Source organism: Betta splendens, chromosome 11 (genome assembly GCF_900634795.4).
Source record: "Betta splendens chromosome 11, fBetSpl5.4, whole genome shotgun sequence".
NCBI classification, from domain to species: domain Eukaryota; kingdom Metazoa; phylum Chordata; class Actinopteri; order Anabantiformes; family Osphronemidae; genus Betta; species Betta splendens.
This window is the reverse complement of record NC_040891.2, coordinates 5,438,193-5,452,342: the sequence shown is the minus strand read 5'-3', so window position 1 is coordinate 5,452,342 and position 14,150 is coordinate 5,438,193.

Genomic DNA, 14,150 nt, shown 5'->3' with positions numbered 1-14,150 from the left:
CAAGGGTGGACTGTGTCTGACAATGAAATGACTTGTTCCACGGCTCCAACGGCCCCGTTTTCTTGGAAACGTGTCCACGTTAAATAGCAAAAAAGTCCAACAGCGCGTAGCAGAAAGTATTAATAAACAAGACAAAGATGTTAGAAAGGTGAACTAGACGCATGGTTCCAACTGCTGTGGATAATGTGACATTACAAATCTGCTCCCTGTGAATCAATGAAGACACATTAAGGAAAAGTAAGAACAATACTTTATATATTAGCATCAAATCAACAAAGGTTAAATGTTACATATTGTTTATAATCCTTCATGAACCCACGTTTCAACATACTGATACTTAAACATGCTTATTATTAAATTATAAATGTAAAAAACACTTTTAAATCCAGGTTCAGTTCAGCAAAATCATGTCATGAAGCAGCCTGTTACTGACAATGATCTCTAAATCAGTGCTGGGCCATTATTGGAATGTCTGCCCCATAATTAAACACAGGATCTGAGCTGCAGCTGACAGAAAAAGCTTGTTGTGCAGAACACAGGACGCCTGACATTATGACTTATGACATATCAGAACAATACACACAAGTCCACAGCCAGGTTCTATTGACAACCGGACCTACTCTTTATAGAATATGTCATATTAGCAATAACTTTGTGTATTTTTGGTGATGTTAAGCTTCCTGTCATTCATAGATATGACTCCTCTCTCTTACCGTAGCCTCTCTGTCCTGCTGCTATGAGCTATTTATGACTCAAACTTACTAAGTTTAGATTTGTATTACAACTGCACCTGGTTTCAGCTGCACTGCCCCTCCATCTTCACGCTATGCTAGACTCCACTTGTTCATTTCTTTATTTCTTTAATGCACACTCATGGACTTTCAGCACAAGTCTGCGAATCCTAATCTCTTCCTTTCAGTGTGTTGTGTAATTTAACCACAGTTGAGCCCAACCCTTCATTTCCCTGCTCTGCAGTTCTCACAGTGACTCTAGTATTCGTAGTAAAATTACAGTAAATGAGAGTTGTGTTGTGTCAAAGTCGTGTGTGAGTGTTCTGTGTGTCTATACGAGGTGTGTTTGTGTGAGCTACAGTAATTCCCACTTTGAGTTCAACTTAGCACAAGTTGATGACATACACTCTATATGATCTAACTCTTAATTCGACTGTGTGTGTGTGTGTGTGTGTGTGTGTGTGTGTGTGTGTGTGTGTGTGTGTGTGTGCTGAGGGTGATCTGTGTGTGGGACACATCATCATTATACCGCCATAAAACAGTCAATCACAGCTACAATCATCCCTTTTCATGGGGAGGCCGAGGCAAAATGAAGCTTTCATGCTCAGACAGCGAGGGCTATTGATCCCGGCTATGTAATCCAAAATGACTTCTGCCTTATTATTTCTCTTGTACTCCGTGACCCAGATAAAGCATGGAAGGACTGTGTGTGTGTGTGTGTGTGTGTGTGTGTGTGTGTGTGTGTGTGTGTGTGTGTGTGTGTGTGTGTGTGTGTGTGTGTGTGTGTGTGTGTGCGTGTCTTGGGGGATGATGTGACTCTTTTTATATCTGACCTCAGTTACTTATGCAACCCAGGTTATTCAACTCGCTAGGTCTACAGGAAGGTTCCACCCTGGAGTGTGGGTTCGAGGGTTCGTGCGTGTCTGCAGTTGCGTTTGGATGATTGGCAGCGTGCACATCAAAATCTGCTTTGCCTGCATTGCTGCTTTTTAAGAATCATCTCCACTTACCACTTTCAGATCAAAAGTGTTGAACAGCAGAGGACAGCGGAGGAGTGGTGAGTCATGTTCTATCTGAATCTGTGATACATATATAACCACAGTGTGTGTGTGTGTGTGTGTGTGTGTGTGTGTGTGTGTGTGTGTGTGTGTGTGTGTGTGTTTGAAAGAGAGAGAGGGGAACAGGGAGTCATGCTAAGAGATTGAGTGTGTGAGTGTGATAGTAACCAGGTCCTCCATGGTTTAGTCTCTCTCTCTCTCTCTCCCTCTCACACACACCAAAGCACAGACTTGGTGATGACTGGAATGATCACAAACACGCTGCAAAAAAAAAATACCTTGGGCCTATTCAGATTGCTGTGTATAATTTATACGCTGGTTTTGTTTGTGCATCATCTCGTTCAGAAAATGTCTGCAAAGGGTTATTGGCCTGTCTGGAACTGTTGCATAAGCAGCGGCAAAAAAAAAAAAAAAAAGAGGAAGGCCGTGTGAGATTCTGAGTGGTGGAATGCATTCTATTAAAAACTCACTCATTAAAGAGAAACAGAAAATCGGCTAATTGCGACGCCCTGTAATTTGTGCGACTAACAGGAGCCCTCTGACTCGTTCCGTGGAGTTTCTCCGCGGGGGGTCTCAGCGCGGCTTGTTCCAGTCAACAGCTCCAGGCGCTTCCGTGCTCAGAGGTCCGCGGGCAGGGGCCCAGTTAGCCGGGATCAATATGAGACGAAGCCAAATGAGCGGCCATTGTGGTGGTAACGTGTGTGTGAGAGCTCCTGGAGCTGCTTCCTGACCATTTGAAGGGACCACGGTCACTGGACACGTAAGGCCTTAACATGCACATGGTTTCAGAATATACACAGTATAATTTAGTGTCTCCGCTTCCTGAGTTAATATTAGAATAAGCCTGTATCATATGTGATTTGTCATAATCACCGCAGCAGGGAAATCAGTAGTCCATGTAAAATATTCATAGTAGCCTCCACGACTTTCCATTTGTAAAATGAATATTATGCCGATTGTATTGCTGCTCCTTTCTGCGGAGTCTGCTTGTTAATTGATAATGCATCATGTTACGGCTGCTGTTATGACACGTCCACGCGGATTCTAATCAATCGGGCTTCCTGCACGGCCCATGTACTCTAATGGTCTGTTTCACTGGTGCAACCGCGGCTGGGAGTGTGTTTTCAACCCTCAGAGGAACACCATTGATTTCACCCATCCGTCTGCATACAGTGCAGGTGATGGGAATCTACAATTGGGGAAGCACTGAGCAGGAGCACCAGGTTGACGGAGGCCAATAACCGCTACGAGCCCAACGAATGGAGCAATCATTTTGACGCATCTAGTTTATTTATTTGAGTCACAGCAACACAAAATATAACAACCTGTTAGACGCATGTCTAACTGACAACCTGGACCTGGATGTAAATCACGGTCAGACCCGCGATGCCGCCCCCGCGTCACCATCGCACCTGCGATCAGAAGAGCGTGAGTGAGGAAATTCCTCGCGAGTGTTGCTGCAATAATGAGGCAAGGCTCCGTGTGATCACTGGGGCGACGCGCGTCGCCCTGTTTTCCCACATGTGAGCACACTTGGCATCCTCGGGGGGGAAGCGAACTGTCAAGTGAGCAGAAATCATCCCTTTGACTATCAATACTGCTGACGCGTCGTATTTCAGGTGAGCAAACAACAGTCGGCTTACGGCGCCGGGTTTTCGGCCCCGTCCTCGTCAGATTAGCAAAGTTTAAGTCTCTCGGACGGGACGTGAGGACCACCGTAAACGACGTGATGCTCATTAGTATTCATCTGCCGGGAATGCGCTTTTTTTTTTTTTTTTGAATGGACAGTTGTCTGGCTGTGAAAGTAAGATAACGAGAATGCGGCACCTTTTTGAGAGAGACTGAAAGGGAGACAAATCTTTAAGCCCTTGACCCCCCTGGCCCCGCTGGAGAAAATGGCTAAGTATGTAATTTAAGAGTGTGAAACGTGATTGCATGTTTTGTGCGGTAAAACCACTTGCAAAACCATTTGGAGATTTTCCCCCGCGCCTCGATAAGGAGACTTTGAAGAAGCAATTTCATGTGATGTTAGTCCAACTCCATTCCCCCGGAGCCTTTAAGCCGGGCCTGAAATCTGGCGGGTGTGAGGAGTTTGTGTCTTACTGATCGGCTAAGACCCCCCCAACACCCCCCCCCCCCCCCCCCCACCCCCCCCCCCCCCACCCTCTTGTTGGGGACACGCTGGCACGCAGCCTCGCGCGGGTTCGCGGTAAATGTCAGTGAGACGGGTTCGGAGTGTGTGTGTGTGTGTGTGCGTGCGTGCGTGCGTGCGTGCGTGTGTGTGTGTGTGTGTGTGAGACACTCTTAAAAGCTGAAAACAGGAATACAAAGACACAAAATCAGAGACGGGGCCGGGAATACATCAGAAAGCATAGCAGATGAGGAGCGTGAGGGGAGAAGTCCAGCCGATAACGAGGCCTCTGAAGCTGCGGTGAACTCTACATATTCCATACGTACGTCTGTTGACCCCTCACTGTGAATGCTCAGATCTCTGCGCAAGGAGTTTCTCATAGTTTTAATTATCCGCTTGTCTGAACAACAGCCCTAATTTGATTGGAGACGAACGGCCGCACGCTCTGATTCTCCCCAAACACACAGTTGCCTTTACTTTTTCCCCACTCTCGCTACTTTTCCATCTCTATCAGCCTCCTCTTGTCTTTCTTCCAGATGACATGACACAAACAAGACAAGGAATAAATAAAACACAGGCTGCGAAGGCAGCCGAGGCACGGGAAACAGAGGAGCGGCGGCAAACAAGGATTGCAGGGCAATTGCATGAGAAACTAATCTGGACAAGCCGCGACAGCAGCGGCGACAGTCGTAGATCATCGCGTGCAGCGGCAGCAGGAGAGGCAGCGGCGGATCCGTGCGCAGACACTCACATTTACCCCAATTTACACTTTTAATAGAAGGAGAGATGAGAGGAGTGAGAGGGCGCGAACGACATTACACGTTGTTTGTTGTGTCTTCGCTGTCAAGCCAACAGCTGATGGGGGGCGGCGGGAACGGGGGGGGTCGAGCGGTTAAATTAGGTTCTGAGTGTGAGTGTGTGAAAGAGAGGGAGAGTGAGCGAGTGAGCGAGCGAGCGAGAGAGAGAGAGAATTTCTCAGACAGTCCTGCCAGCAGAGCCGCCTCGAGGAGGAAGCACAGCGGCAAACCTGGTGAACTTACGTTATCTAATCCCGACTGGAGTGCACACACACACACACACACACACACACACACACACACACACACACACACTCTTTCTCGTTTGCTCTTCCTTAACAGCGCCTTGGCGTCGTACATTCAGCGCCTTTCATCACCGACAACACCGATCGGTCTGTTCTCTCTGCTCCCGGTGGTTATCGCACTCTAGCTGAGGCTTTAAGACTCCAGCAGTGCAGTGAATAATTGATGATGCCAAGTCTCCAATAAGGATGTGATTATTACACCCAGGGTAAGTGAGTGCATTCCAAAAAAATAATAACATAACTGAATGAATGAATGAATGAATGAATGAATGAATGAATAAATAAATAATGTTTAATCCCAAGATAACTGTCGCCTCTTTGATCAAGTTGCTACTTTGTGTCTTCCTTATCTTTTAAAAAACCCTGACCGTGTGTGTGTGTGTGTGTGTGTGTGTGTGTGTGTGTGTGTGTGTGTGTGTGTGTGTGTGTGTGTGTGTGTTCCCATCCTTGCATGGTCAGAACAGTGAGGCTTAGTAATTGGCTGGACATATGTACCATAACTCAGGCTACGTTTACCTCACCACCGCGTGCCCTCAGGCAAGGTTTAAGCATAGATTAGTAAAACTGTCTGCAGAACTCCGCACTCAGCTGCAGCGCCGGGGCTTTTAATGTGAAATCCAATAGTTTCAGGGTCAACTGATCTCTGACAGCACGTCTGGATGTATTATTCAATGCCAGCGGAGGCACGGGCGGCAGGGGGATGGATGCGGGATTACAGGCCAGGCCGGCCTGAAAAAATAACAATCCGAGCGCGTGTCCTTCAAAGATGCAGAGGAGCACACGGGCAAAAACAACAACTCCTCAGTGTCAGAGCACATTATGCAACAGACTGAAACTTGGAGTCACTCCGTCGAGTGGAGCCGCGACTTCAAGCTAAAAAAAAACAAAAAGGGCTGAAAGCGCCCATATATGGGCGTCTGACCCCTGCAGGGTCACGCTGGAGCTCCGCTCAACAGATCCCGTTACAGCTCACGAAGAGGGTTCAACATTTTATTTTTATTGCTGTCATGTTCACATAGCTCCCTTGAGAAGTGGGTCGACCCCCCCCTTCCTGTCTCTCCATCTCCATTGCCACCTCCATCCTTCACCACCACGTTCCTCCGCACACAGAGGCCTCCCTGAGACGTAAACTACGGCTGTTAATTAAAAGATTCCTCACCGGGCGTCCGCGCGGTAATCTGTAATTCACTACATCCAGTCACACATGGATCATTTGACTAACGCACAACTACCCATGCATTAATGAATGTATAATCATCCATATGCGAAACGGCTCGGGCACGAGAGCGACGGAAGGGGAGGGAGTGAGGGAGGGAGGGGCGAGAGATTGATTGTTAATAGTTTTATGACTGATAAACAAAGCAATCGATCAATCCGTGTGTAGCCGCGCAGGCACTTACACGGGTTCCTGGACGGTTGGGAATAATTCCTCGTCTCGCGGTGTTAACCCTTCCAAGCATGGAGGATGTGGATTAATTGTGAGACGGGCGAGAGGGATGGGCGGGCGTCCTCCGCCATGCAGAGATGATTAACGCCGCAGTTAGGCTGCGCCACAAAACATAACAGCTGCAGTAAACGTCTGAGCGGATATGAGTGATTTAGGCTGTGCGTGTACAAGTGTGTGTGTGTGTGTGTGTGTGTGTGTGTGTGTGTGTGTGTGTGTGTGTGTGTGTGTGTGTGTGTGTGTGTGTGTGCAATTATAAGAGAGGATGGTGCAGGAGAGGAGTGAAACAGGATGTGTAAGTAAAACGGAGGGCGTCTGATTATCTGAAAAGCCTCATGGTCATTATCTTTATTGATTGTGAAGAAGGTGAAAACCAATACAAAACATTTAATGGAATGTTTTCTATTCTTCACAGATTATTGGGCTCACTGTTCGATGGGCCCCGAACCGTCCCAGCAGAGGCCGGATCATGCGACCATCTGCAACATCCCATCTTGGACGGCCATAAATCACCATAAATGCTGATTTGGCCGAGAACGAACGAACGAACGCGCGCGCGAGCGCTAAACATAGTGCGCGTTGCCAAAGAGGACGGTTGCCAGGACGAGGGGAAATACGCTCGCGCAGTTTTTTTTTTTCGCGGCTAATTGTAAAACATCATCATTAGGAGGCGAGCGCGCTGCCAAATCGGGCCGGATCCGCGAGGAGGAGAACTTTCGGCGGGAGCGTCTCGCGGAGGGATCGGGAGTCGCTTCTGTCGGAGCTCGAGCTCCAAGATGCAGAAGTCAGGCTGGAAAACAGTGCAGCGCGTGGTAAATTGGCGAACTTGCTGAACCGCGTATTCCTAAAGAGGCGTGTAGTTATGAAAAAGCCCTGTAGCGACAATGTGCATTGCTCACATGCTCCTGCTTTACTCCACTGAAAGTTCGTTTCCCTCATTCACGAACTCTGTTCTCTGTGAATATTGGTCCGGCTGCTTTTTATGCTGCATTATTTTTATTTCGTTATAGCTGCTGGTGCTTTAGAGTTTAATGTCAGTGATCAATAGGAGCAGCATCCCATTATCCCAATATTCAACATGTACAGTCTTTGTGCACGTATCACATTTAGTCACAGCTTTAGAGTCTAAGTCTGTGGAGAATATGTCAGATTTACCAGACGCGTTTGTGTGTATATGATTTCGTGTGTGTGTTTGTGTGTCAAGTCATGATGAGACTAAGCAGGTGTGTGTTTACGGAGGAAATACGTCTGGAGACGAGGACGTGATTCTTGGATTCTCGAAAGGTCGAGCATGAACGCAGACACTGAGGCGAATCAGATCAGAAGTCAGAAGAAACCACACGACAGATGTCTTCACTATCAAAAAGTACATAATCAAACCGGCTGATTATTAATCGACATTGTTGAGCTTATGTTGCCCAAAATACTGATTCTCCCCTGCCACGAGGAAATTAGCATTTAAATTGCACCACATCCTTTTATGTGCGCGAGGGCAGCTCGCCAGCGGAGAATAATGTCGGGCTGAAAGAGAAAAATGTAACGTGCGCGTGCGCCCGCTGGCAACCGGCGGAGCGGCTCGAGCGCTTCGGTCCTGGATGTAACATCCGCCGGCGGCCAAACAAGCCGCGCTCCGAACATGACACCGAACCGTCCCAGCAGCGCGCGAGGCGTTGGCGGCGAGTCGGAGCGACAGACGGATCGCACCTGACGTCATCGGCGCGTCCCGAGCCGCCTCGCGCCGACACCTTCAGTTTCACTCCGGTGTCATCACCCTGCCGCCCCCCACCTCACCTCACCTCACCCAAATAGCCCCCCCCCCCCACCCTCCGCTGCTCCATAAGCGCTGTCCACATGCACACGCGGAGGGGGGGTTAAAGGGGGGCATTCACACACACACACACACACACACACTACAAATGCTCTATTGATCACTCATGATCAATGCGCTTCCCTTCTTCTGTGTTTAAGGGCAGCGTTAGGTGCGCGCACTGGGTGGGAGACTAATTACACATTCCAACAAAGCCGTCTCGGGCTAATCACTGGTCTGGCTGCAGCCTCTTGTCATGAATACTTTATCTGAAATAGTTTGTATTCATAAAATCCTCCTAATGACCTCAACTGACTTCACACTGCAGCAGTAATGGGAGCCTCTGGGGGGTCGGCTTCACTTTGTGCTCCAGCGTGTGTGTGTGTGTGTGTGTGTGTGTGTGTGTGTGTGTGTGTGTGTGTGTGTGTGTTTGTGTGTGTGTACAGTCAGATAGTTATCCTTACATATTGTAAACTACTCATAGTGATTGCGGGAACAACACATGGTCTTTCTATTTTTACACTAGTTGCGCTCCCTCCTTGGTTCATTCTACATGAATATTAACGAATATATTCATACGCGTTGCGCCGTGTGCTCCTCAGCTTCTCGCCGCACCTGTTCCGCTTGACCCCGTCAGCGATGCGCTTTCAGAGCAGCGCCGGCGGTAACGCATTCGGCACCGTTTGCCGTAACACATGGCGTCGGCCGAGGTCCGTCGGCGGCGCACGTCGCCAGACTCCGCGTCATTCGAGGCGCGCAATGCTCACTCAAACAAACAACATTCCTCAAGAAGCAAAAAATGTCGACGGAGAGACGTTTATTACAGCATGGATTCGCAGTCGAGTCATGGCAAAATGAGTACAACTCACTTTTAGTGCATATTAGTGTTATTTCGTCGAGCATTTTGAACTGAAGCCTCCTTTAAAAGTAGGAGCAGGCAGCTGAACTACACTGTTACTTGCTCCTGTACTGTAGCTGGTGCCGATGGTGAGACATGTAGCACCTCAGAGCCACATATTTCCCTCAGGACGCGGCAGAGCTAACTCGAATTACTGCAATTAGCACGTCTGTTTGAGCAGAATCGCGTATTAGCTCGCTTCTGCGTGAATCCGGTGGACATTTGCGCCACATGTAATGAAACCCCCCCCAGGTGAGATGTGGTTCTGATAGTAACAGGCCACACGTGAGATCACAGTGACCTGCTCTTGATCTTTGATCATCACACTCTGACATCTGTCCACCGGACACTTGGACAAGTTTAAAGAAAGTCCCTCAAGGCTCATTAAAAGCAAAATTGTCTTTCACTGTGACTTTGACCTTTGACCCCCAAGATGGGACTCGGGTATTCTTGAGTTCAACTAGACGCTTGTGCCAAATTTAGAGGAAATCTCTCAACGCATAATATTTAGGGTCAGGGCAGACTTGATTCTGATCTTTGGCATTCGACCAACAATATCTAATCAGCGCTAGTACAGTAACACACGATAACGCACGTTATTTCTGCACCGCAGCTCGTGTGCTCCAGTCGCGGAGGCAAACCTGCCACTGTCGAGGCTAAAATCCCACGCACTCGCGTCCTGCAGCGGCGTCTAGTTGCCGCAGCAGCGGCGCACACAGCGGGACCGATCGGCGTGATTTATTTACGCCCGGGATGAAAACATTCGAGGGCCCGTCAATCCAGAGACGTGCACATGTGTTGCGTTCGAGGCCACGCAGTTAGCTTCTGGAGAGTGATAGATGGGTAAATTGTCCCTGGCGCGTGTCTCCGCAGCGTTCCCGCCTCCTTTCTTTCCGTTCGCCCCCCCACCCCCCCTTCCTCCCCTCGCGCCGGGTACCTCCCCTTTCTCCAGCAGCAGCAGGGAAACTGGGGATGTGAACACGTACCTCTTGCCAAGCCTCACAGCTCCCCTGGCACCGCGCTGCAACACCCCCCCCCCCCGTTTTTCCTCTCTCAGCACGTCTGAGCGGCGTGTTTGATTTTACTGGATCTAACTCCGCGAGGTTTCGACCTTTATGAGTTTTCAAGGCCGCAGCTGATATTTTTGGATTGAACCGCTGATAGCGAGAACCCGAGCGCTGACAGTGGCTCCCTTGTCATTAAACATTGTCATTTAAACCGGGAGAACCGACGAAACAGCATCGGAGCGAAGAAAACGCTCTGTAAAAACTCAGAAAAAAAAAAACAGATCCTGCTGTTTCTTCACCCTGAAGGCATGAGATGGTACCGCAAGCTGGAGGAACTGAAAGTCTTAACCAAACTTTCAGACTAAAATCTCTGTTAACTACACTCAAAGAGGAGTATTATATGATACAAATCACTCAGATGAGACAAATGTTTTTATCATGTAAATGAGTAACTATAAAACTACTGTAAAACAATCCTGGTTGTACATATAATAGTTGTGTTATTAATTAAAGTTTGCTTTTGTTCCATTTCCCTATTCCTATGTTTAAATGCATTTCCATATTCCAAAACCTGGCACTTAAGAGGGAAAAGCGCTAAAATAACACATAGTAATTTATTAGCTTGCTCCAGATCTGATGGACGAATGACAGGTTTAGTGCTGACAAATATACGACGGGCCCTGCGCCGTTCGTACTGTAGGTCTAAACCCAGAGATGAGCCAGCGAGCCTGACAGGATGTGAGCTCTCGCCAGCTGCCTCCAACACAGCAATGACAGTTTTATCAGTTTAACCACGTTTGCCGTCCCCGGGACCGGGCCGCTCCCCAGCCGTGTCCTGTGTGCTCAGCGCCGCTCGGCTAAAACCAGACGCTAACAAGAGCACCTTGTACATCCATTATGCAGATCCGCCGTGGGCGTCCGCGCAGCTGAACCCTGTCCAGGTTTAACATATGGTACCTGACTGCCAGCGCCTATTTCACTGACACCTAGTCGCGTCCAAGTGCAACCTGACTTTATGCGTTCTGGGCCGTGGACGGCGGCCACGGGGAGTTAAATTAAAAAGGAGCAAGACGGTATAAATCACCGCGATGAGAAACACATTTGCCTTTTGTGTGCGATTGGTTTTCAAGGGAGCGCCAAGAAATGTAAGATGTGCGACTCGACGGCATGACTGAAACAGGAAATGAACGCAGGCCTCACTGTGTTTGCCTTTAAACCTACTGTAAACATTTCAATTCGATCCCAAGTTTAGTTCGGGTCAATAATACCCAAACTCTAATACTGGATTCACCCCAACATGAACCAGCATTCACACCACAGTTCTAAATCTAACTGCCCTCCCTCCTAAAGATAGACTCCAGCTCTTTTTATAGAGGGCTGAGCTGCAGAATTACATATTCTATTTCAGACAATCCAGGCTCACATCATTGTTTGTTTTAGCAGGCTAACCTTCCGCGCGTATTTATAGGTGTCGAGGCCGGGAGAAAGACCACAGCAGCTCCATAAATAAGCAGGCCGGGCCTCCAGCGAGCCTCCCCACCAACAAAAGTCCAGTCATTTCACAGGCCATTACCTGGAGCTGCCTTGCGGGGAGGCAGGCCGGGCCTCCGAGGCAGAGGGGGTCAACTGGGCCCCGTGGGAGGGCGCGCGATCCGAAGATTAGCAATAAATATGGTGATTTGTTGTCTGCGAGGCAGAGCCTGTAAAAACGGCGGCGGCGGTGGATGGAAAATGAGCGCCTGAACCTGTTCGGGTCCGCGGCTCGCACCGGTTTCACCGTCACCCTCTCATCCGCTGCCCTTCGCTTTCATCCACACTCTCGCTCCTTCTGCTTGTGTTTCTCTGAACTTTTGGCCCCGGGATCCTGTCGGAACCTCACCCAGAAGCCCCCCACTCCCCCCCGGCTCTTAAAATAGGTGAACCGCGAAACAAGGCACACAGAACCCACCCGTGACGTCACCCAACAACAGCTAGTGTGTGTGTGTGTGTGTGTGTGTGTGTGTGTGTGTGTGTGTGTGTGTGTGTGTGTGTGTGTGTGCGTGTGCATGCATGCATGTGTGTGTCTATGTGTGTGTGTGTGCGTGTGTGTGTGTGTGTGTGTGCGTGCGTGCGTGCGTGCGTGCGTGCGTGCGTGCGTGCGTGTGTCTGTGTGTGTGTGTGTGTGTGTGTGTGCATGCATGCCTGTGTGTGTGCGTGTCTATGTGTGTTTGTGCGTGTGTGTGCGTCTCTGCTTATCTCGGCCTCTGCAGACGCTGTGCAGTGAAGCCAGTCAGTGGAGGCCAGAGCGCTGCAGCCTCTCTGGCAGCCAGAGCTGCAGCCGCGTGGAGGAAGCTGCACCCGTGCAACACAAACCGCCCGTCAGCCTCTCAGCACCAGCTGCTAATCCCCGGTGCGGCACCTCCACGCTGCTGCACCCACACGCCTTAGGAAGCCCATGTCATCTCCCTCTTGGCTTCAACGCGGCGTTTCAGACTGATGAAATATTCAGAATCATTGTTTGGCGGCGCTGCTCCACGGTGGCATCCGTCCTAAATATTGCGCCGCTCGTTTGCCGGGTGGCGACAGTGATGGTTCCATAAAGCATAGGAATGGGCAGAGTTGTCATGTGGATGTGGCTGAACACTACGGCTCATGATCTTAAATCAGAGGGGAGTGCCGCCGCCTGGCACGGTGGGGGTTCCAGTGGAGCGACTACAACTGCTAATTTGTCCCAGAATGGGCTTTTACGATCTCACCATAACTGTTAGATGAAGAGTTGTTTTTTTTTTATTTTCGCCGGGTTTCCTAGCAGCGCGCTGTGGTACGGTGAGATAGCAGCACAAGCCGTATCTGAGCCGCGTCTGGTCATATCTTTAGCAATAGCTTGATTCGGATACGCCGCTCTCCTGTGCGAGTGAGGGGAATAAGACATAAATCACAGGTGCTCCTGCGGTGGACAGTCCTTTATGTCCCCTGTTATGCAATAAACGCAGTCATCACTTCGCATGATCCTCCGAAAGTGACTTTGAAGAACACAACAGATATGAAGAAAGACAAGAAAGTGAGGGGCCTTGTTCTGGTCACTCCACCTGCTGCCTGATAGAATAAAGCCCATTAATGTAGATTATATGGGAGCAGGTCCTGGTTACAGTACATGTGCGTGGTAATGGGGTAGTTCTCCTTTTTCAGTCATTTGATGTTCCATGTTACTGCAAATACTATACTTAAATTGTCCTTGGTTTCCAGGAGCAAAAATTGTCACTTAAAAGGCACTCCAGCTACACAACACCGACAACAGCCGTCGTCATTAGCAAAGAAACTCAGTGATAACGAGACACAGTTTGTTGTCTCTCAGCTGATCGACTTGATTCCCGTCTCTGGGCTGTGTTGTTAAACTGAGGAGAATCGGCCACAGACATGTCCATCCAGACCACTATTTTCTTTGTGGTGGCGAAACAACGGCCATTAGAAGATGTAATGGATGAACCGTGGGTGAAGTGAGGCCCAAAAGAGAAGGAAGTGGGGACGAACCAGGATCGAACTGATGGAGATTGGCAGATGGGCAAAATGGATTAGATAGACTGCTTTATGGATGAGACCACGGGATGGAGAGCTGATGCCCAGAGATAATGGAAAGTGATTAGAGAAGAAATCAGCGAGATTCTGTGACTTCAAATGCTGTAGTGATGTGACTGGAAAGGTCCCGAATCCTTGTTGAAAGTATCGGTCCACAGCAGCAACGGGTTCTAAAAATATGTATATAAAAAAAAGCACTAAGGTGAGGAAGAATGAATCTGTGAGCTAGAGACCCGACTGACAGGAATTGCGTTTGTTTTCAAGAGCTCTTCGCTTCCGTTCCCCCTTCTTCTCAGAAACTACTCTGGTGTTTATTCCGTGCCTCCCTGGCTTATGTTCATCTGAGGGAGAGAAGGAGCTGCAGGAGACAAACAGGATGTCTGTGGGAGGACAAATGAGAGAGGGTAAATCTGACAA